This window comes from Marmota flaviventris, chromosome 10 (genome assembly GCF_047511675.1).
Source record: "Marmota flaviventris isolate mMarFla1 chromosome 10, mMarFla1.hap1, whole genome shotgun sequence".
Taxonomy (NCBI): Eukaryota; Metazoa; Chordata; class Mammalia; order Rodentia; family Sciuridae; genus Marmota; species Marmota flaviventris.
Window position 1 is genome coordinate 95,122,844 of NC_092507.1, and position 23,610 is coordinate 95,146,453.

Sequence of the window (23,610 nt, forward strand, 5' to 3'; positions counted from 1 at the left end):
GAAAAGCTCTCAAACCCAAGAAGGGTGGGGAGAGCTCTGCCACATTAAAAGTGTCTGAGCACCTCACACCTAGCCAGGGAGTAAACTCAGTCACATTCAAGGATGGACTCCCACAGTGCTGCACTTCAAAGGGAAAGGAAACAAATATATATAATGACTCCTCTCTAGGGAGTGGAGTGGCTCAGCAGCTCATCAGCTTGGGGGTCGCCCAGTTCCAGGAATGGGGGGTGTCCAGAAAACTCACCCAGTTCCAGAACTGCAGGGTTCTGGGAGATCACTCCATTGTAGGGTCTAGGATTCTTATCTAGTTCCACGACTGCAGAATCTTGGGAGGCCTGCCACCCCCAGCAGCACAGGCAGCCAAACAAAAGGTTGCTCAAGTGAATTTCCTAGGATACCAAATAAAACACCCAGGACAGCTCCTCTGCCTCAAACTCCCCAAATGGGAGAGCAAGGAATGTCACAAGGGGCTGGTGAGAGTGAGCATGTCCAAGAGTGGACTTTTACCAGGGAGATCCTCATTCTTTAGAAAATTCCATCCAAAAAAGGTCAAGAGGGGCAGGGTTACAAGGACAGGTAAGGTAATTCGACCCCTTGGGTTATAGGAAGGCACGACTAAGCATGAAGGCACATTCTGCTACTTCCAGGATCAGGGCAGCCATCTAGAGCCTCTTTGAATGTGGCCAGATCACTGGAAGTGACTGACAGAGCCACAACCAATCAGGGAAGGAAAATGCTGGTCACTCAGTGAAACAGCCCCCCACAGAAGCCTATCCAGTTCTAGGACTGGAAGTTCTAGGAAGCTCACACAGTTCCAGAATTGCAGGGTCCTGGGTCTTACCCAGGGTTGTAGGGTTTTCTGACCTGTAGGGTGAGGATGCAGCTCAGTCAATGCTCTGTTTTCTGAACCTAGGGCACTACATTCATCTCAGCCCTTGCAAGTCTGGCTGCTCAGCTAGGTCCCAAGAAGTGATGTGAAACTTCAGTCAGATGTGGGTTATGACTGCTGTGGGCACTCAGATGCCTCTTCCAGGAGGCAGCCTACAGTCCCAGCCCAGGCCCTGAGGGGCAGGGTGCACCAGAGACTGGGAGCATTGATGTGTGGCTTCACTGCAGCCTGGCCCCATGGTGTAGGCTGTGACAGGGGCTGAGCTCAGGAGTGGCAGGCCACCAAGTGTGGGTGGTTTAGCAGTGCCTAAGTCTCAGGGAAGGTGCGGTGCCATGGCTGTTTGTCACCTGAGCAAGACACAATCCAGCAGTATTTCCAGTCCCCAGGTGCCATGGTCTAATAGCTGTGCTGGCCACAGGAGTGGGGTACACCATCACCTCCTTCTCTTCTGGAGCTCAGATGTGTGGACTCCAGGCAGTCCCCTCAGGGGAGCTGAGTGGCATGAGAATACAAGAGTCCTAGTAGTGAGTATGGAAGGTGTCCAAGGTTTGGGTGGGAGCTGCTGGGGTCCTCTTGCTTGATTAGTCCACACAGGGAGGAGGCTCCCTTGTTCTGAGCTGCTCCTGGCTGTTGATGATGTGTCAGACACTAAGTGTGTCCTATACTCTGTGTGAACATCCCAGGTTCCCATGCTCTATCTGGCTTCTGCTGATCCTTAGATGTGCTCTGAGGCTCTCTTCACTTACCCTCACCAAAATGCATTGCTTATTTTGGGAGTTGTCTTTGTGGGAAGAAGGATGGTAGGGCTTCTAGTCAGACATCTTGCTAGCATCTCTCCTCCCTAGAAATGTTTACTTTAAAATCAGAATAATCATACCCAGTATCACCATGTTTAATCAAATTTGTATTGGAGATCCTCATGAGTAAAATATAATGAGAATAAAAGAAAGTAGAAGAATGGAATACTAAAATATAGAAAGCTTAAACTTGCATTATTTTCAAATGATGACTATTTTTAATATTTTTTATTTTTTAAATTTTAGATGGACCCAATATCTTTATTTTATTTTTTTAATGTGGTGCTGAGGATCAAACCCAGTGCCTCCCACATGCCAGGCAAGCAAACTACCACTTGAGCCACATCCCCAGCCCAAACTATTTATATTTTGAAAAAAAAAATGTAATCTCCAGAAAGATTATTGGAAATAGCTATAGAAATTGTCAAGGTTCCTGAATAAAAGCTTGAAGTATAAAAGTAAAATTAAAGTTTTATATTCCAGTGGCAAATGATTAGAAACTGTGATTGAACAGGATATACTATTTACAATAGTATCAGAGACTGAAATTGCCTAAATAATCAAATAATAGACTTAAGACTTTTGTAGACAAATTATAAAATTTTATTAGGGGATGTTCAAAAGAACATAAATACATAAAGGCATATACTACATTTGTCAATATAAGACTTAGTCTAGGTCATTTTTAAAAGTATTTTTAAGTAGCCAGGTGCGGTGGTGCACACATGTAATGCCAGTAGCTCAGGAGGCAGAGACAGGAGGATCATGAGTTCAAAGCTAGCCTCAGCAAAAGCAGGCACTAAAGAATTCAATGACACCGTGTCTCTGAAATAAAATACAAAATAGGGCTGGGGATGTGGCTCCATGGTAGAGTGCCCCTAAATTCAATCCCCAGTACATCCTCCCCCTCAAAAAAAAAAAAAAAAAGTATTTTGAAGGCTAAAACATCATGAAATCTAAAGAGGAACCTGGAGTGGGTCTGGCCTATCAATTAACTATTAAGCTATTATTATTATAAATTAAGCTATTGTCATTATAAAGTTGTTCTGATTAAAATAGTATAATGCTGGTGGAGACGTAGAAATTACATTAAGTACAAAACGACTTTGAGATGACAGCAACCTCCTATAAATTAGACATTCCATTTTGCATGAAAACACAGAGGCTCACAAAACAACTCAGCATTCTAGAATCACAGAGTTTTTGAAGAATTTAAAAATGTTCAGTAAAATGCAAGAGGAAATGCATTGCAAAATTACACACTAGGGTAGTGTGCAAGAAGAATGCAGAATGGAAGCAATATACAATCTAAATGTCTGAATGTTCTATTCCTCATGACATACCCACTCCCATGCACACATTAGGCTTTCTTGGTAACAGTGTAAGAGGTTAGTTGTGAGGACCAGACTGAGGGTAAGCAAGGCTTCTCAGCAGAGGGAGTTTTCCAAGAGCCACGCACTCTTGCTCTTTTGGGAGATGCAGGGGCAACACTATTGGTCAAAGCCACAATACTCTCTCTTTTTTAATTTTTAATTTGTTTTAATTAGTTATACATGACAGTAGAATGCACTTATATACTTTGATATATTATATGTAGATGGGATATAATTTCTCTTTTTCTGAGTGTACATATTGGAGAATCACATTGGTTATACAGTCACATGTATATAAAGTAATAATGTCTGTTTCATTCTACTATCTTTCTTATCCCCATATCCCCTGCCTTCCCCTCCTTTCACTTCCCTCTACCTAAGGTAACATTATTATTTTTTTTTTTGCATTACAATTCTTAATACACATATATACCACAATTTTTGTATTTCTGTTTGTATATAAAGTATGTTGACACCCAATTTAAGTCTTCATACATCACATTTCACCATCCTTGCTAATCCCCTGCCCCCTTCCTTTCTCTCCCACCCCTCTACCCTATTTCTCCCATGCTCTCCCTCCCAACCCCACCATGAGTCAACCTTCTTATATCAGAGAAAACATTCAGTATTTGTTTTTTGGGGATTGACTAACTTCACTTAGCATTATCTTCTCCAGCGCCATCCATTTACATGCAAATGCCATGGTTTTAATCTCTTTTAATACTGAGTAAAATTCCATTGTGTATATATGCCACATTTTTTTTATCCATTCATCCGTTGAAGGACATCTAGGTTGGCTCACGTCTATTTCATTCTACTATCTTTCTTATCCCCACATCCCTGCCTTCCCCTCCTTTAGCTATTGTGAATTGTGCTGCTGTAAACATCGATGTGGCTGTGTCCCTGTAGTATGCTGTTTTTAAGTCCTTTGGATATAGTCTGAGGAGAGGAATAGCTGGGTCAAATGGTGGTTCCATACCTCCATACTGTTTTCTATATTGGCTGCACCAATTTGCAGTCCCACCAGCAATGTATGAGTGTACATTTTTCCCCAATTCCTCACCAACACTTATTGTTGTTTGTCTTCATAATAGCTGCCATTCTGACTGGAGTGAGATGATATCTTAGAATGGTTTTGATTTGCATTTCTCTGATTGCTAGAGATGATGAGCATTTTTTCTTATATTTATTGATTGATTGTACATCCTCTTCTGAGAAGTGTCTGTTCAGGTCCTTAGCCCATTTTTTGATTGGGTTATTTGTTTTTTCAGCGTTTAGCTTTTTTTTTTTCTTTTTTCTTTTTTATTTATTTTTTATTGGTTGTTCAAAACATTATAGAGCTCTTGACATATCATATTTCATACATTAGATTCAAGTTGGTTATGAACTCCCAATTTTACCCCAAATACAGATTGCAGAATCACATCGGTTACACATCCACATTTTTACATAATGCCCTATTAGTAACTCTTGTATTCTGCTACCTTTCCTATCCTCTACCATCCCCCCTCCCTCCCCTCCCATCTTCTCTCTCTACCCCATCCACTGTAATTCATATCTCTCCTTGTTTATTTTCCCATTCCCCTCACAACCTCTTATATGTAATTTTGTATAACAATGAGGGTCTCCATCCATTACCATGCAATTTCCCTTTTCTCTCCCTTTCCATCCCACCTCATGTATCTGTTTAATGTGAATCTTTTCTTCCTGCTCTTCCTCCCTGCTCTGTTCTTAGTTGCTCTCATTATATCAAAGAAGACATTTGGTATTTGTTTTTTAGGGATTGGCTAGTTTCACTAAGCATAATCTGCTCTAGTGCCATCCATTTCCCTGCAAATTCTATGATTTTGTCATTTTTTAGTGCTGCGTAATACTCCATGGTGTATAAATGCTACATTTTTTTATCCATTCATCTATTGAAGGGCATCTGGGTTGGTTCCACAGTCTAGCAATTGTGAATTGTGCTGCTATGAACATCGATGTAACAGTATCCCTGTAGTACGCTCTTTTAAGGTCTTCAGGGAAAAGTCCAAGAAGGGCAATAGCTGGGTCAAATGGTTGTTCCATTCCCAGCTTTCCCAGGAATCTCCATACTGCTTTCCAGATTGGCCGCACCAGTTTGCAGTCCCACCAGCAATGTACAAGAGTACCCTTTTCCCCACATCCTCACCAGCACTTGTTGTTGTTTGACTTCATAATGGCTGCCAATCTTACTGGAGTGAGATGGTATCTTAGGGTGGTTTTGATTTGCATTTCTCTGACTGCTAGAGATGGTGAGCATTTTTTCATGTACTTGTTGATTGATTGTATGTCCTCCTCTGACATACATATTGTATGTCCTGTCTGTTCAGGTCTTTGGCCCATTTGTTGATTGGGTTATTTGTTTTCTTATTGTTTAATTTTTTGAGTTCTTTGTATACTCTGGATATTAGGGCTCTATCTGAAGTGTGAGGAGTAAAAATTTGTTCCCATGATGTAGGCTCCCTATTTACCTCTTTTATTGTTTCTCTTGCTGAGAGAAAACTTTTCAGTTTAAGTAAGTCCCATTTGTTGATTCTTGTTATCAACTTTTGTGCTATGGGTGTCCTATTAAGGAATTTGGAGCCCGACCCTACAATATGTAGATCGGAGCCAACTTTTTCTTCTATCAGACGCTGAGTCTCTGATTTGATATCTAGCTCCTTGATCCACTTTGAGTTAACTTTTGTGCATGGCGAGAGGAGGGGATTCAGTTTCATTTTGTTGCATATGGATTTCCAGTTTTCCCAGCACCATTTGTTTTTACTTGGGTAGACTTTTCATAGGGTCAGAATAGATGTCATGAAAGAAAGAAAGCTGTCCATTGGTAGGTTATAGGTCTCTGCTTCATGGCTACTTTGTGTTGAGTGGGTTCTATAAGCAGTGTTCTGATACTCCCACATTAAAAAAAATATGTCCAACATATATTCTTCCCAAGGAAAGCTGTATCACACAGGTTACTATTATTACCCTTCTATACAAGTGGATGTCTTATTATCATATTTTTTCTTTTTACTCTGTAGTGGAAGGAAACATTCTCAACCGATGTAGCAAGAATCATATATCAATAGAATAAAAACACAAGTTTATCAACACATTCTTAAGAATCCCAGAAACAGAACTGTCCAAATGGACAACTTGGATTCATGATAGAGATGGCATCATAGAGAAGTAGGAAAAGAGAGAATTACTTAACAAATGGGACTGGAGAATTGACATTCCACAAATACAATACACACTTGCATTACTACATCATTCCATATGCATTGTTAACTCTAGATATATTAACCATGTTAATATTTTAAAAGGAAATTTTAAAATGATTAGTGGAAAATATTGTGGATAGCTTTTAAAACTTGATCTTACAAAATATTTCCTAAGAATGCATGCATGAAAACACATGATCACATGAGAAAAGATTAGTAATTTGAGCACATAATATTAAAAACATCTGGGGCTGGGGCTGGAGCTCAGCTGTGGAGTGCTTGCCTACCATGTGCAAGGTGCTGGGTTTGATTTTCAGCACCACATAAAGATAAATAAATAAAATAAATGTATTGTGTCCAACTATAACTAAAAAATATTTAAAAAAAAAACATTAAAGACATCTGTATGTCCAAAGATGTCTTAAACAGGAAGACAAGGGTGCTGCTGGGTGAAAAATGGTGCCCAGCGAAGATACTGCTGGACTTCTTGGAAGAGTATAAGGAGCACCTGACCTTCCTGCCGAAGTGGTAGTGGAGTTTGGGTGGATCGGGGTGGAGTTCCTGAGGCGACAGACCATTCCCAAGGTCTACAAGGGTGCCGTCAGGAAGCTCAATGTGAGCAGCAACACTGTCCAGCATGGTGTGGAAGGGTTGACCTATCTGCTCACCCAGAGCTCCAAGCTCATGATTTCCGAAGTGGATTTCCAAGACTCTGTTTTTGTTCTGGGATTCTCTGAAGAACTGAACGAATTATTGCTTCCGCTTTACTTGGACAACAGAAAAGAGATCAGGACTATTCTGGGTGAATTGGCACCCAGCCTTCCCAGTTACCACATCCTTGCCAGCAGAAGTCTCAGGCAACAGATTAAGCCAGCCGTGACTATAAAACTACACCTAAATCAGAATGGAGACCACAACACCAAAGTTCTGCAGACAGACTCAGACACCCTACTTCATTTGGCTTAGCAACTGTAACAATCCTTGGAGCAGATGAAAACAAACCACTGTAGGAGAGTAGTTCACAACATCAAGTAGTACCAAGTGTTAAGGTCCTAATGCCTTTGACTCATTTGTGAATGGATGACATTCGGGAATTACTTTTCAGAATTAATTTTTATTAATTGGTGTTGATAAATGCATCTAAATTCCATGAAATTCCTTTTCCTATTCCAGGATATTGAGGTCATGATCAGAAGCTAAAGTCAAGTTCCTTTTCTGGTGCGAAATGTGGTCAGCTTCTTGACAGATTGAAATGTAATTTTGTATTTTAAATGTGTAAATAGGATTGAATCCACTAGAAATGAATCTTCACTGTTCATATCTTCTGTATATATGAGCAATACCCTGTTTTTGGTACATTTTTGTCTGCTTAACTAGTATTTTCCTCTTTATTGATCTATTTTGAGAATAAAATTTACAGCTAATTCCTTTCCTATTCAGAGTATTTCTAAATAGTACAATATTTCTGACTTTTAAAAGCATCTCATGATGTTACTAGCTACAGAATAATGTAAAGTGAGCATGAGTTTTTTTAAATTATATGCCCATATTGTTATAGGAAGTTCATGCATTTTTCTTTGAATGTAAAGATAAGTAGTTTTTACCATATTGCTGAAGTTTGACTTATGGTTCATTGACTTAAGTAGTACTCAATTTTGTGTGATTGTTAATAACATTTTCACAACATTAATTTTTCCCATATACCCAAAGCAACTAAGAGACACACTGTCATTTACATTTATAAATAATGGATACAAGAAAAATTTAATCAATGCTTGATTATCTGGGGGAAAAAAGATGTCTTAAACTAAAAATGTTTAGAAATTTAAGAATATATTTTCAATATAACTGATAGAGTTTCAATATAACTAACACACTTGAAAATTAAAAATATGTAAAGATAACCTACAAACTGGTAAGAAAAATATAATTAATCTAGTTAAAAATGACCAAAATATATGACCAGAAATTTTACAAAGGAATACAAATGACTATCAAACACAGAAAAGGAATGTAACATTATCAATGACAACAAATATAGACCTCATAATGAAATAGCTTCTGAAGGTTTTATTGCCAACAGCTAAGAGACTGCTAAAAAGTGCCTGGACACCTCCAAGGAGACTAGACCAAGGGCAGCTCACATGTGATTGACACTTGTGGCAACTGATGCTGCTTCTAGGAAGAGAGCTGGGTGTGATCCCTGGGCTGACCTCTCATATGCCCTGTGACCAGCAGCCACATTACCAGCACATATACTAGGGACAGTCCCACACAAAGGAGGCCTGTGCCTAAAGCTCATAGCAATGAGGTTCAGAGCAGTAAAAACCTGAAGACCTCTCAAAAGTGCATAAGCAGGAGAGTGAGCAAGGCAACCAGGTACATCCACAGGCTGACTCCAGTCAAAACCAGTGAGCACAGTGGGTGAGTTTAAGGACCACCACTCTTTGATGGCTATTTTTATGTGTCCAGCTGGCAAGGTTATGGTCCCCAGTTGTTTGGTTAAGCATCAGTCTAGATGTGGAAAAATACTTCTTAGCTGTGATTAACATTGACTTTAAGTAACATAGGCCACACTTTATAGTGTAGGTGGACCTCATCTAATCAGTTGACAGCCTTAAGAGCAAGAACTGAGGTTCCTAAAGCAGAAAGGATTCTTCTCAAGGCTGCAACATAGAAGACTCATCTGAGTTTCCAACCTGCTCACTTATGGAATTGACTTGAGATTGCAGCATCTACTTTTTCCTAAATTTCCAGCCTGCTGACAAGTGCCATGGATTTCAGATTGTCTGCTCCCATAATATGAAACAAAACATCAAAACTAATCTCTCTCCCATTCTCTCTCCTTGTCTCTTCCCAGACTACACAGAATGTAGATACATTCAACAGAATATTTTTGTTAAATTAAAGGATCACTAAAATATTATACATTTATATGCATTTGTACACACACACAAACACATACACATACACATATAATGTTAGGAATACTAACAGCTGCAATAAAACTTCAAAGAAAGTGAGAGAGTAAGGACTCCTAAAGGTGAAAGCAGGTAGGGGAAAGCGTATACTTCCATGAAAGTTGTTACACTTCAATTTTCAAGGTAAGTTTATGAGAAGTAACTAAAAACTTAATAAAAGCAGGCCAGTATGGACAATGTAAGTGTGTTATCAATGTGAGTTATGGGCAATTGAATCTTTGGCATCTGATATCTTTTGAAACATGAGAAAATTAGTAATCAATGTTTCAATGATGTGCATGGATTTCTGGTGGCAGTGGATGGGAGTGGAAGTGGAAAACAAAGGCCACATGCTGAGGAGAGGCACTTTCCCACACCTGTGCTCATTTTTCAGTCATCTGACCAGAGAACAGAACTGTGGAATCTTGGATGTCCCTGGAGTCACCTGGGAAGTTCTTAGTGCCTGGATCTCACTCCCAGACATCCACATTTATTGGCCTTACAATGAGTTTAGGAAAGGACATATCTGAAGGCTCACTTTTGTTTAAAAACAGATAAAATAAAACTGTTAGAGTCTGTAAACAAGTCAAAATAACACCTGGCATTTTGCCAGGGGAATGTTAGAGTTCGTAAACAAGTCTGGATCGTGCCTGGCAAAATGCCAGAGGGAGTGGTTTGAGAAGTAACAAAAGCGAGCCATTAAGTGGGGAGATTCCTTATTGGTTGACTGATGTATCTAGTTTATGCTAATTAGATAAGCTGTGTGGAATGTATAAATACCGCTCCTGTCCTGCAATAAACAGCTTCCACTCCTGCTGTATCAAGTACACAAGTTATTCGTCACCCCCCGGTTATTTTGCCCAGCCAGCCGGGCTGCGGCAAAAACCAAGAAGATGTTCATGGGACTACACCAGCATTTTGGAAACCTGAAGACAGGTGAGTGCAACTGGCCCTGTGGAACAACTCATGAGAAGTCTGTGGGTTTCATAGTAACCATCAATCCTGTTCTCTAGAAAAGTTGTGCCACCAACAGAGATGGCACAAGGAACCAGAGAATGAGAAGCAAAGGTTTCTGAACAGCCCTCTGGGAGGAAATGCACACATCACCCATTGCTTTTATTAAAAATTTTTTTGGAGTAAGGGTACCATGGATTGAACTCAGGGTCACTCAACCACTGAGCCACATCCCAGCCCTTTTTTGTATTTTATTTAGAGACAGGGTCTCACTGAGCTGCTTAGCATCTCACTTTTGGTGAGGCTGGCTTTGAACTCAGGATCCTCCTGCCTCAACCTACTGAGCCTCTGGGATTACAGTTGGCTCTGATCTACATATTGTGGGGTCGGGCTCCAAATTTCTTAATAGGACACCTATAGCACAAGAGTTAAAACAAGAATCAACAAATGGGACTTACTCAAACTAAAAAGTTTTTTTTTTTTTTTTCTCAACAAGAGAAACAATAAGAGAGGTAAATAGGGAACCTGGGAACAAATCTTTACTCCTCTCACTTCAGATAGAGCCCTAATATCCAGAGTATACAAAGAACTCAAAAAATTAAACAATAGCAAAACAAATAACCCAGTCAACAAATGGGCCAAGGACCTGAACAGACACTTCTCAGAGGAGGACATACAATCAATCAACAAGTACATGAAAAAATGCTCACCATCTCTAGCAGTCAGAGAAATGCAAATTAAAACCACCCTAAGATACCATCTCACTCCAGTAAGAATGGCAGCCATTATGAAGTCAAACAACAACAAGTGCTGGCGAGGATGTGGGGAAAAGAGTACACTTGTACATTGCTGAAGGGACTGCAAATTGGTGCCGCCAATTGGACAGCAGTATGGAGATTCCTTGGGAAGCTGGGAATGGAACCACCATTTGACCCAGCTATTGCCCTTCTTGGACTATTCCCTGAAGATCTTAAAAGAGCATACTACAGGGATACTGCTACATCGATGTTCATAGCAGCACAATTCACAATAGCTAGACTGGAACCAACCTAGATGCCCTTCAATAGATGAATGGATAAAAAAAATGTGGCATTTACACACAATGGAATATTACTCAGCACTAAAAAATGACAAAATCATGGCATTTTCAAGGAAATAGATGCCATTAGAGCAGATTATGCTAATTGAAGCTAGCCAATCCCTAAAAAACAAATGCCAAATGTCTTCTTTGATATAAGGAGGGCAACTCAGAACAGAGCAGGGAGGAAGAGCATGAAAAGAAGGTTACCATTAAACAGAGATGAGAGGTAGGAGGGAAAGGGAGAGAGAAGGGAAATTGCATGGAAATGGAAGAGACGCTCATTGTTATACAAAATTACATATGAGAGGAAGTGAGGGGAAAGGGAAAAAAAAACGAGAGAAATGAATTACAGTAGATGGGGTAGAGAAAGAAGATGGGAGGGGAGGGGAAGGGAGGTGGGGATAGTAGAGGATAGGAAAGGCAGCAGAATACAACAGACACTAGTATGGCATTATGTAAAAATGTGGATGTGTAACGGATGTGATTCTGCAATCTGTATATGGGGTAAAAATGGGAGTTCATTACCCACTTGAATCAAATGTATGAAATATGATATGTCAAGAGCTTTGTAATGTTTTGAATAACTAATAAAACAAACAAACAACAACAACAAAAACAAACAACAACAACAACAACAAAAAAAAAAAAAACACACAGAAATTAACCTTCCTATAATCCCAACTACTCAGGAAGCCGAGGCATGAGGATTGCAAGTTTGAGGGCAACCTAGACAGCTTAGCAAGACCCTGTCTCAAAATAAAGTTTTTAAAAAGGGCTGGGGATACAGCTCAGAGGTAGAATGTTCCTGGGTACCAGTCCCCATACTGGGGAGTGATAAAAAAGAAATTGATTTTTGGAGCCATTTCCACTTTGCGGATCCACCAGCACTTTTACAGTTTCCCTGCCATCAAAGGAGGCCAGGCACATCACAGCACCACTGTATAGCTTCATGTCCTCAGTGCCCATCCATGGTGAGGATTCTGCTGAGGGTCCTGTAGGCACCTTCCATGTCCCTCTCCTATACCATCACAGTCCTGGCATTGAACTTCACATGTTTTACCATGACCTTGGATTGAAATCTAAATTTTGTAGAACCCTGCGCCCCCAGAACCCAGTCAACCTGAAGCACATTTGCTTGCACTCATGTTTCTGTCAAGAAGTCATTTTCTTGTGCAGCCTCTTGAAAAACAACTTGGCAATGTCTCAGAGTTAAACATTATACTATGATGGAGGAACTTTCCAAAAGTGTCAAATAAAAGTTAATCACTGTATAAGCCTAAACCTATATGTCTACAGTTTACTAAATCATATTAGTTAGTAGAGTGACTGACTGGACTCATCAACAATTTAGTATTGAAAAAAATTCTTTTTTAACACTTGTGTACTTTACTTGAATATAATAACACATAAATAATTAGCTTAGCCTTATAAAAATATGGGGCTTGGTCAAAATATTTACTCATTTTTTTTAAATAATGGTAGAATACACATAATGCTCACAACCACAACCATTTTTAAGTGTACAGTTCAGTTCAGTGGGTTAATTACTGTCATGAAGTTGTGTGCCCAATCTTCAGAACTCTTTAACTTACAAACCAAAACTCCATTTCCATTAAGCATCTCTCCATTCCACTACTCATTCCCTGATAACCACCAATGTAACTTTCTGTCTCTATGAATCTTATTACTCTGGGTCAGATTAAGTAATGTTAAGTAGAATTATATGGTATTTATCCTTAGTTCACATAGCATCATATACTTAAATTTCATAAATGTTGTATCAGAATTTCCTTCCTTTTTAAAGATGAATACTATTCTACTCTATATGTGTATGCCAAATTTTGTTTATTCATTCAACCTTTGATGGACACTTAAAATGCCTATACCTTTTGGCTATTGCAAATAATGCTATGAGCATGGGTGTCCAAATACCTGTTTGGTTTTTGTTATCAATTCTTTTGGGTACTTATACCCCAAAGTGGAATTGTTTATTAAGGTTTTTCAGCACCTTCCATACTGTTTTCCATAGTGGCTGTACTATTTTACATTACACCACCAACAACACAAGAAGGTTCCTATTTTTCCATTCCCTTGTCAACACTTGTTATTATTAATATTTTTGAATAGTAGCCAATCCTAATGGGTGTGAGGTAGTTCCTTCTTGTAGTTTTGATTTTCATTTCCCTAATGAGAAGTGATGCTATGCATCTTGTGCTTATTGGTCATTTGTGCAACTTCTTTGGAGAAGTCCTTTGCCCATTTTTTAGTCAAGTTTTATTGCTGTTGAGTTGAAGGAGTTCTGTATTTACTTTGGATTTGAAAAAATATTTAATTTTTAGCTGTAGTGGACACATACCTTTATTTTGCTTATTTATTTTTATGTCGTGCAGGGCCTTGCATGTCCTAGGCAAGCGCTCTACCACTGAGCCACAACCCAACCCCATTACTTTGGGTATTTTAAAAAATATTTTTAGTTATAGTTGGACATAATAACTTTATTTTATTTATTTTTCTATGTGGTACTGAAAATCAAACCCAGGACCTCACATATGCTAGGCAAGTGTCCTGCCACTGTGCCACAACCCAACTCAACTCTGGATATTAAACCCTTATGGAATATGTGATTTGTAAATATTTTCTTCCATCCTATAAGTTGTTATTTCACTATCAACTTAACATGTTTTACATATAAATAAAACTCTTGGGTGTTTTAGAATCTTTAATATCCTGATCACTCTTGAAGGCCTTAAAATATTATACATTTATAGCTTGTACATTTTCTCCACCCAGTTCTAGGTATGATGTTACTGCAGTCTTTTTTGAGCTGTGTGATAATTTTAGACTTAGACCCCTGGTTAAGAAATCTAAACTTTTTCTCTGTCATGTAATGAGGAAGCCACAAAGTCTTGGACCAGTAGGGAGAAATCCCAATGTTTAGACCTGCTCTGTCACTTATTTCTGTGTAATCCTTGGGTAAGTCATTTAACTTTTTTGACCTTAAGTTACATGTTTGCAAAGCAGAATACTAATGACTGGCCTCCTGTGGACCATTCACCTATAAAAAGGGTGGACAATACTTTCCCATGTGGTCCAGCAGTCATGTTCTCTGGTATTTAATCCAGTGAATTGAAAACATATCCACATAAAACCCTAACTATACATTTTTATAGCATCTTTATTCATAACTGCCCAAACTTGGAAGCAATCAAGTTGTTCTGATGAAAACAAATGAATTGAATTCTAGATAACAGAATATTATTAAGCACTAAAAAAACAAAAAGTTAGAAAGCCATGAAAAGACATGGAGGAAGCTTAGATGCACATTACTAAGTGAAAGACCAGTCTGAAAGGGCTCCATACTGTTTGATTCTAACTAAATAATATTCTGAAAAAAAGAAAAATTATGGAGAAAGTAAAAAGATTAGTGGTTGGGGAGACAGGTAAAATAGGAAACCTACAGAGGAATTTTAGGGCAGCGAAATTATTTAGTATTATACTAGAATGGTGGATACATGTCATTATACATTTGTCAAGACTCATACAATACCTGACACCAAGATTGGTCCTTAATGTAAATGATACATTTTAGGGGACAATGATGTGTCTGTGTGGATTGCTCAATGTAACAAGTATACCACTGTAACAAACGCAGGATGACCATGGTGGGGAAGGCTCTTTGAGTGGGAGCACAGAAGGTATATAGAAACTATGTACTTGTTTTTAAAATAAAATTGATTTTTTTTAAAATGAGGAGAAGTAACACCTTCAGAGAATTTAGTAAAGGAAATAAAGAAGTGGATGGTAAAAGTAGAGAATATGGTTCATGAAACCAAAATACTCAAGTTTCAAGAAATAGTTTCAAGATAGAGTTCTGAGTAGAGCACAAAGGTACAAATGAGAAAATATTGATTAGTTATGTCAACTGGAGATGACTGATGATATTAGCATAAACAATTTTTGAGTTAAATGGTACAGCAAGACTGAGTAAGGGTTAAAAGGGAGAAAAAGAATGCTTAAGAGATAGGAAATATAGATTATTTTTTCATGAAATTTGTATCAGAATTGCATAGCAAAACAAGGAGAAGGAAATAAGATGTGGATTGGGTCAAAGATATAGGGATGGCAGGGAATAGTAGGAGTACTATTTTTCTGAAATGAGAGCTAATAGGCAGATGGTGATGAGGATTAAGTCCATAGGTAGAGGGGTGAGAGAGGCACCTTGTATCTCCGGGGCCTTTGATATAAACTATTTCATGTCCATATTGGACATCCTCAGGCCTCTGTTCTACCTATGCATTTCATCCCCACAATCCACAGGAGAAGATAAAAATGGAAGTCCTGGTCACGTCTTCTTTTTCAGTCCCCAATGTGCTCTGTCTTTTCTCACTCTTCACTTTGGATTTAAAAAAAAAAAAAAAAATTCCTGGCCTGGTTTCCATCCTTATGCAATTTGGATCTGATAATAGTTACTTAAATTTCTTTCCACACTCTTAATCCCTTGCCTTTTGAAAAAATATCTGTTTTGCAATCTCTCTCTTCACCCCAACATCTGCAATCATACTAGCTACCTTAACACTAGACAAATAACCTAACACCCTAGGCTCAGCCTTCTTTGCCCTACCCAAGCCTTCATGCCATTTCAGCAACACCCACGCCCCTGACCTTGCCCACTCTACACTGCTTTACTGAAGGAATTTCAGGCTTTAATAACCCACTTTTGAATCCCTATCCCTCCTCCAGCTTAATCCAGCTTCACAGCATTACTGCTTAAATACACACCTTCTTTGACATTACTGAGGCCTTCATCTTCCAAACATTTTATACTTTCCAGATTTATCTTCCTGGCCTGGTTTCCTTCCTTATGCAATCTGGATCCCATAATTGATTCCTTAAATTTCTTTCAACACTCTTAATCCCTTGCCTTTTGACCTTTCCATCTAGCTATCAACTTCTAAACCTGAATCAATCCTACCATCCATTTTCTCCTACACCTAACCTATGAGCATTGCTGGAGGAAACTGTATAAATGAGCATGCTACTGTTACTAAAATTCATATTTTAAAATTTCAGTGGGGCCTTTTGGACTTCCCTTTGTTCTACTTCCTATTCCATCACATGCAGAAGCTTTTCTGATATTTTATCATACTTTAGTCTACCTTTCTTGATTGCTGAGAAAGCTAAGGTGGTCTATCAAATGAGAATTCCTCTCAATTTCAGCCTAAAGCCAACCTACCACTTTGTTTAAGTCACTGTTTTTGGCTCCCTAAATACAGAATGCACTCAAGTCTAGACTCCTTGAAATAACCACTTCCTCTCACTATTTTTCTGTGGCAGCATAAAATACTAGTATCCTCATGGTGCCCTCAACACACCATGTTGCTCAGGCTTCTGTGTATGCTGTTCCTTCTGCCACTCTATTTCCTCCTCCAATTAGACTTAAAAAACAAACAAACAAACAAACAAACAAAAACTTTGCTAAAGAAATCTCTTCCATGTCTCCTAATTCCCCTCAATGAAAAAAAGGGAAAAAAGCACTTAAATACTTCCTACTTTTATCCTCTTTCTCCTCCTCCTCCTCCTCCTCCTCCTCCTTCTTCTTATTTGTATTACTGCAATTTTTACATGGCATGGTAATTATCCATAAAGGTAATTTGAAGAACAAATTTGGTGTGAAGGGACTGGTAGGAACAAGAATTATAACAACTGAGTGAGAAGTCAAAGTAGGATGGTGAGGACTGTTCTTCATTCATTAAACAAATAACCAACATATTAACAACATATTTAGTATGTACACCAAGGGTTGGAGAGAAACAAGTGGGTAGGCTGTAGGTTTGGACAGGTATGGCAATCAAACTGATGAGACATTAAATTTTATCTAGATCTTGAAGAAAGGTTGGAATGTGAATCAATTAAAAGAAGCTTGAAGGAGAGGTAGGGAAATGATAGGTTACCAAGGAAACAAACACATACATATTTGGCTAATATAAGCTGACTGGTCCTGGATAAAATAAAAGGTTTAGGAACACTGGTATTAGGAGACAAAACTGAAAGTTCAATCACAGACTCTTGGAATTAGAAAAGACCTTAAGAATCACCTAAGTGACCCATCTTCCTAATGAAGAATGTTCTCTCTCTCTCTCTCTCTCTCTCTTTCTCTCTTTTAAGATAGGGTCTTGCTAAGTTGCTGACAGTCTGAGTTGCTGAGGCTGGCCTCAAACTTGCAAACCTCCTGCATCAGCCAAGGTGCTGGGATTAGAGGCATGGTGCCAAAGTAAGAATGACATCCCTGACAAATGGCCAAGGCCATTCAATTGGTAGTACAACTAAGGTAGCCTATTCATTATTGTACTCTTCTAAATGTTGAAAATTATTTGTTCTAATATTAACTGTATAGAAAATTCCTCCCTACCAGTCCTGGTTCTGACTTCTGATGTACCCAGAATAACTCTATGTCCTCTTTATCACCAGTTTTTCAAATATCTTAGTTATGTGCAGCCTTGAACAAATCATTTTTTGAGGATCATCTTTCTCACCTCTAAAAAAAGAGGTGTACAGAAGCTAATTGTCTCCTGATATCTGCTGTCCCCTCCATTTATTATAATTAGATTTTTTTCTAAGTATATAGAACCCAGCAATGATTACATTTTTTATCCTTCCAGACAATTGAATGTGACATTCTGCTTATGTTCTGGTCAATGGACCATGAGCAGAAGAGACCTCCTCATCCCCTTTCCTCATTCCCAAAGGTTAGGGCTAGAATTTGGATGTAGGGTGAGCCAACTTAATCCCTGTGGATGAGCACAATACCCTGAAAACAAGTTAAAAAGAGACCAGGCCCCTGACGACTTGACAAGGCAGAACTACCATGCCAGTTTGGACTTTATATGAGAGAAATAAACTTCTATTTTGTTTAAGCTACTTGTTACTTTTTTAAAATAAATGTGTTATGACACAAGAACACATTGTCCAAATTTGTTGGTCTCCTCTAATCTTCGGTCACCTCAAATTTTGCTTCAGGACCTAAGCTTGCTTTTTAATACTCAAACTATTTTTTGAAATATTTATTTTTTAGTTGTAGATGGACACAGTATCTTTATTTTATTTTATGTGGTGCTGAGGATTGAATCCAGGGCCTCACATGTGCTAGGCAAGAGCTCTATCACTGAGCCACAACCCCAGCCCTTAATACTCAAACTATAAGGAAGAAAAGAAGTATTGTACAATTGTACCATGGCATGGCACATGTAACATAGGGAACATAATGCTTAGAGTCATAGTGGGAAAAAAGAGCACAGGTCTCCCTCACCATTCCACTCAGAGAGCACAAGCCCCCAGTCAGCATGAAATGGGAGACACCAATTTTAATTTCTTCAGTTACTTTGTCCTTAGTTTCCTGGTAACTATTAAAACATGCACATCTAGCTACACAGGTATAATTCTAGAATTTAAAGATATGTATTGTTGTGCAACATGATCCTTAAAAACATAGTCCAACAACTTCATTGTAAATGAATGTATAATACTAACAGAGATATGCATATACTATATGCATTTATTGTTTTTGTTTTGTGGGTGTTTTTCATTATTTTCAAGGGTAACTTTGACAATTCATGATTCCTGTGTATGTGGGAGAGTGTACTGGGGATAAAACCCAGGACTTCATGCTTACAAGACAAGCATTCTACTACTGAGTTACAACCCAACAATTCATGATATTTTTTTCTTGACTCTGTAACCTTTGACAATTACAACACATTTATAAGGAAATACAGGAAGAAAACAAGTAAAAATACTTCAGATGATATCATATCCTGAAAACTTCAGGTATAGAAGTGGTTTTAGAGGTCCCCTAAATCAAGAAGAATCTGTATCAGTCAGGATAGGGTCCATTATGCTTCAGTTAATATTCAACCCCCAAATTCTGATGGTTCAAAAAACATCCGAGGGTTTGTTTCTGTTTATCTAATGTCTAGTGGAGATCATCTGAGGTTCTGCCCCATACCATATTCACTTGGTGACCAGGTTGGCCACACATGGATAGCTGTTTGTGGTAAAGAAAAAGTGACACAGCAAATTGCATCATTTCTCTTAAACCTTCTGCCCAGAAATGGCAGATATCACTTTTGCTCACATCTCATTAGTCAGAGAAAGTTGCATGATCACTTCTGAGTTGCACAGGTATTTAATCTACTGCAGAGAGAGGGGAACAGAATACTTAGCAAACTTGTAAAGATTCTAGAATGGGGCAGTAGCTCAATGATAGAGCACTTGCCTCAAATTTATGAGGCACTGGGTTCGATCCTTGGTACCACACAAAAATAAATAATAAAAAGATATTGTGTCCATTTACAACTAAAAAAGTATTAAAAAAAAAAAAAAAAAAACTTCCAAAGATTCTCTCTTCAACATTTCCCAAAACAGTCATTCAGTCAGCGCTTAGGACTCCACCATCCTCTCAAAGAAACCCATTCGATGTTGAATCAGTACAAAGCATTGGGAAGTGCTCCTTTAGGTTGATTACAAATCTACTCCCCTGGAGCTCCCTCCTATTGGTCCTCATTTTGTGCTCTTGTGACAGTAAAGTCAGATCTACTCCTTTTCTTTTTCTTTTTTTTAACTTTATTTTATTTTATTTCTTTATACGTGGTGCTTAGGATCGAACCCCGGGCCTTACATGTGCGAGATGAGGGCTCTACTGCTGAGCTATAACCCCAGTTCCAGATCTACTTATTTTCTATGAGGCAGTTCCTCAACTATATAGCACTTCAATTATCTCTCATGTAATAGGATGCATGGTCTTTTCTGAATATTTTTCTTTTTCTAAACCCATATTCTGATAATAAATTTCCTTAACATTAAAAAAATTAAAAATGTATTATGACATATATCCTAATCCAAAAAGAGTAGCAATGATTTTTTACTTCTGTTAAAGGGGTTTTGTAAGAATTGAGTAAAATTAGGAATGTAAAATATACATGCATATATAAGCATATATAGTATATATATGCTAGACTATATGTGTATATTTTATTTTATATACTAAAAAGCATATGTGTGTGTGTGTGTGTGTGTGTGTGTGTATATATATATATATATATATATATATATATATATATATATATATATATATATTCAATTCTCAGCATATAAAAACCTTCATCTCTTCCCCACTCTCTTGTACTGAGGAACTAAGTATGTTACCACTGAGCCACATTCCAGCCCTTTTTAAAATTTTGAGTCCTCTCCAAGTTGCCCAAACTTATTTTGAATTTGAGATTCCCCAGCCTTATGTGCATGGCTTACTGATATAATGGTGAATATTAAATTAGTGGCATAAAATGGTATTAGCAAAAGTTTTACAAGGCATGAATACCTAGTAATGAGACTGAATTTTGCAAACTTAGAACTAGAAAGCCACAGCTTAAAAAATAGAGTATATGCACGAGTATTATGTTTCTTATCTTTTGTATACGATTATCTTGAGGCAAATGTAAATGGTCCAGGTCTACTAACCCATTTAGTTGCCGCAGTCTGGCTGGGCACAAATCACGAGCCACTCAAGAGGAACAAACTTTATTTCTGAACTCCACCAGCACACTCCACACACGCTCCCCAGGAACTCTTCCGAATGCCACGCGGCTTCTCCAGGAACCACACACTGGAAATCCCTCCTCCGGAAATCCCTCCTCCTGCACTTCCCCAACCAATGGGAACTCTCCAGGAATCCCCACAAGAACTCCAAAGTAGCAGGCCGAGGCAGACAGTAAAGGCCTAATATGCAACTGAATCAATGCAGCATCATCTTAATGGCTTGCCTCTCAACCAATACTATTGGCAAAATGCCAGGGGCCATTCCGACTCGGCTGTGGCTCTCAGCATTTAGTGGTATCACATATTGGAATCAATTTCCTATAACAACATTCAGGAAAAGTCATACTACATAGACTTACATATTTGTTTTCTAAAACATAAAGCTGAGAAAGCATACAACCCAAAATGTAAGAACCATTAAAGTCTAGTGATTAAAAATGGACCCTGGAGCCTGCCTGCCTCCTGGCTCTGCACTTACTAGCTGACTAACTTTCAACATTTCTTTGTGTTTCTATTTCTTCAGGTATAAAATCAGAGTAATAATAACAATGGTAATGAGAAAATAATAGTACTTCCTCATAGGATTATTTTGAGGAGTAACATAAAGAATTAAAAATATATTAGGAGCTGGCGGAGCTTAGCGCAGCCTGTGGGTGGACTGGGCACACTGAGGCCGCTGGTGCCAACTGCGACCCTTGGCTGGCTGGTGCCCAATCCCGGGGCATGCTGCTGGGAACCGGCCAGGCGCGAGCTTTAGACCAGTTAGGTGGCAGGCTTGACACAGCTGCAGAGGTGGCATTGGTATGGCGGTGGGGACCCCGCACCCAAGCCAAGAGGATGGCCACGGTGTTCATGTGCGGTGTGGAGGACCTACTGTTCACCAGCAGCCCCTTCGTGTGGAACCTGACAGTGTCCATGCTCTGGAGATGGTCTACAGAGCGGCTGCTGGCTTGCCACAAGGTGCTGCGGATGTGTACCAGATGACAGAGGACAGGCACTGCCAGGTGCACCTCCTGGATGACAGAAGGCTGGAGCTGCTGGTTCAGCCCAAACTGCTGTCAAGAGAGCTGCTGGATCTGGTGGCTTCACACTTCAACCTGAAACAAAAGAGTACTTTTTGTTCATAGATGACACTGGTCAGCAGAATTGGCTGCAGTTGGACCACCGAGTTCTGGACAATGACCTGCCCAAGAAGCCAGGCCCAGCCACCTTGCCCCTTGCCATTAGGTTCCACACATCGGAGACACCTCTCCTTTCTCTGGGGCTGGACCAAAGTAAGACGAACACAGAGAGCAGAGCAGCTGGCCGCAGCACCAAGCCTGGGATCCACCTATGCTCAGGCAGAAGCAGGCACCAGGACAGGTCACCGAGAGGTGGGACTGCTTGCTGGAACCCCAAGAGTCAGGGTGGGACTTCAGAAGCCAGGTGAATGCAGAACCTCATTCCGAGGGGGATGAGCCATGAATCAAATAGTGCTGGGCCATCCGTCTTCCTGGATTCTCGAAGGCCAGCAAGAGACCAGGTCTCGCGGACAGGCCCTCTGCCTGCGATGTCCTTCCTAACTTGGTCACCTAGTGTGCTTGGCTCACTTGTCCCCTTTCTGTGGCTGCATCTCATGGATTTAAGCTGGGTGGCAATGTCCCTCTTGACCCATAAGCTGGGTTGACTACATCCATCTCCCTGGCCCCACAGCACTGTGTGCACGTCACATTTCACTGAGGTGGTGGCAGCATGAAGGCTATGGATGTGAACTCGGAGGTCTGACAGACCCCAGTTTGAGTCACAGCTCCAACACTGCCTAGCTGTGTGGCATGGAGAAGTTGACCTGACATCTCTGTGCCCCAGCTTTCTCATGTAGGGTCCATAATTTCCTTTCTACCATATCTGCTTTTGCTGATGATTAAAGTAAGTGACCCCTGTGGAGCACTCGGTTGCCCCAGCACGTAGATACCCTCTGTTAACTGGGTTCTTTGGTGACCAACAGCCACTGCTTGTGACTAACATAAACACAACTTAAAGAAACTAAACTGATCAGGCCTTGGAAGAGATGAAAAGATGAGATCAGCAGAAATAAGTGGCCGATTCCATTGGAGTGCTTCTGCCCCAACAAACAGACTCTGCCCCCTCTGACCACTGGTCATTCTGTTAGTATCCCACGGTGAGGGAGTCTGGTCTGGCTTGGTGGCAGCACAGCTAGGAGGTGTGCTGAGCAGGTGTGTGCTCTTCTGCCCTACTCCCGCACCAGGGCAGCCTCAAGCCACATGCACCCACTGAGTCCTGCGGCCTCTGCTCCTGTGACCTGCAGGCCAGAGCAACCTGAGTCAACCTCACAGTCCCAGAGGAAGGTACTTAAAAAGGAAGCATTGGGGACAGAGAAAATATGCACAAGAAAATCCATGGACCTCGTAGTATTGGTCTGACCCTTCTTTGTTAGAAATCCATGAAGTTCCTGCTGGAGGACAGCATGTACCATAGTGTCTCCTCAATGTCTGCACATCTACTGTCCTTTGTGACCCTTGGTCTTCAGGGAAAGTACATCTGTCTTCTCTATGAGGTCAGTGTGACATAGCTGGACACATTTTTGATCCTAACAGACCATAAGTTAATTAACCGCTTTGCAAGTAGAACTGATCATTTGCATTAGACATTTTCTCTAATTTTTTTGTTCTTTAATTATAAAATGGGAACTAAATCAGGTGGAGGATTCCTGTTCCATGCCTACCTCATAGAAGGCTCCAGAG

At 39.7% G+C, this 23,610-nt stretch overlaps 2 pseudogenes; both read left to right on the forward strand.

Annotated features, from left to right (window-relative positions):
• The first annotated feature begins 6,689 nt into the window (after nt 1-6,689).
• LOC114082308 (COMM domain-containing protein 2 pseudogene) lies at nt 6,690-7,318 on the forward strand (annotated as a pseudogene).
• Nucleotides 7,319-10,136: 2,818 nt separating this feature from the next.
• LOC114082427 (FERM domain-containing protein 4B pseudogene) lies at nt 10,137-22,298 on the forward strand (annotated as a pseudogene).
• The last annotated feature ends 1,312 nt before the right edge of the window (nt 22,299-23,610 follow it).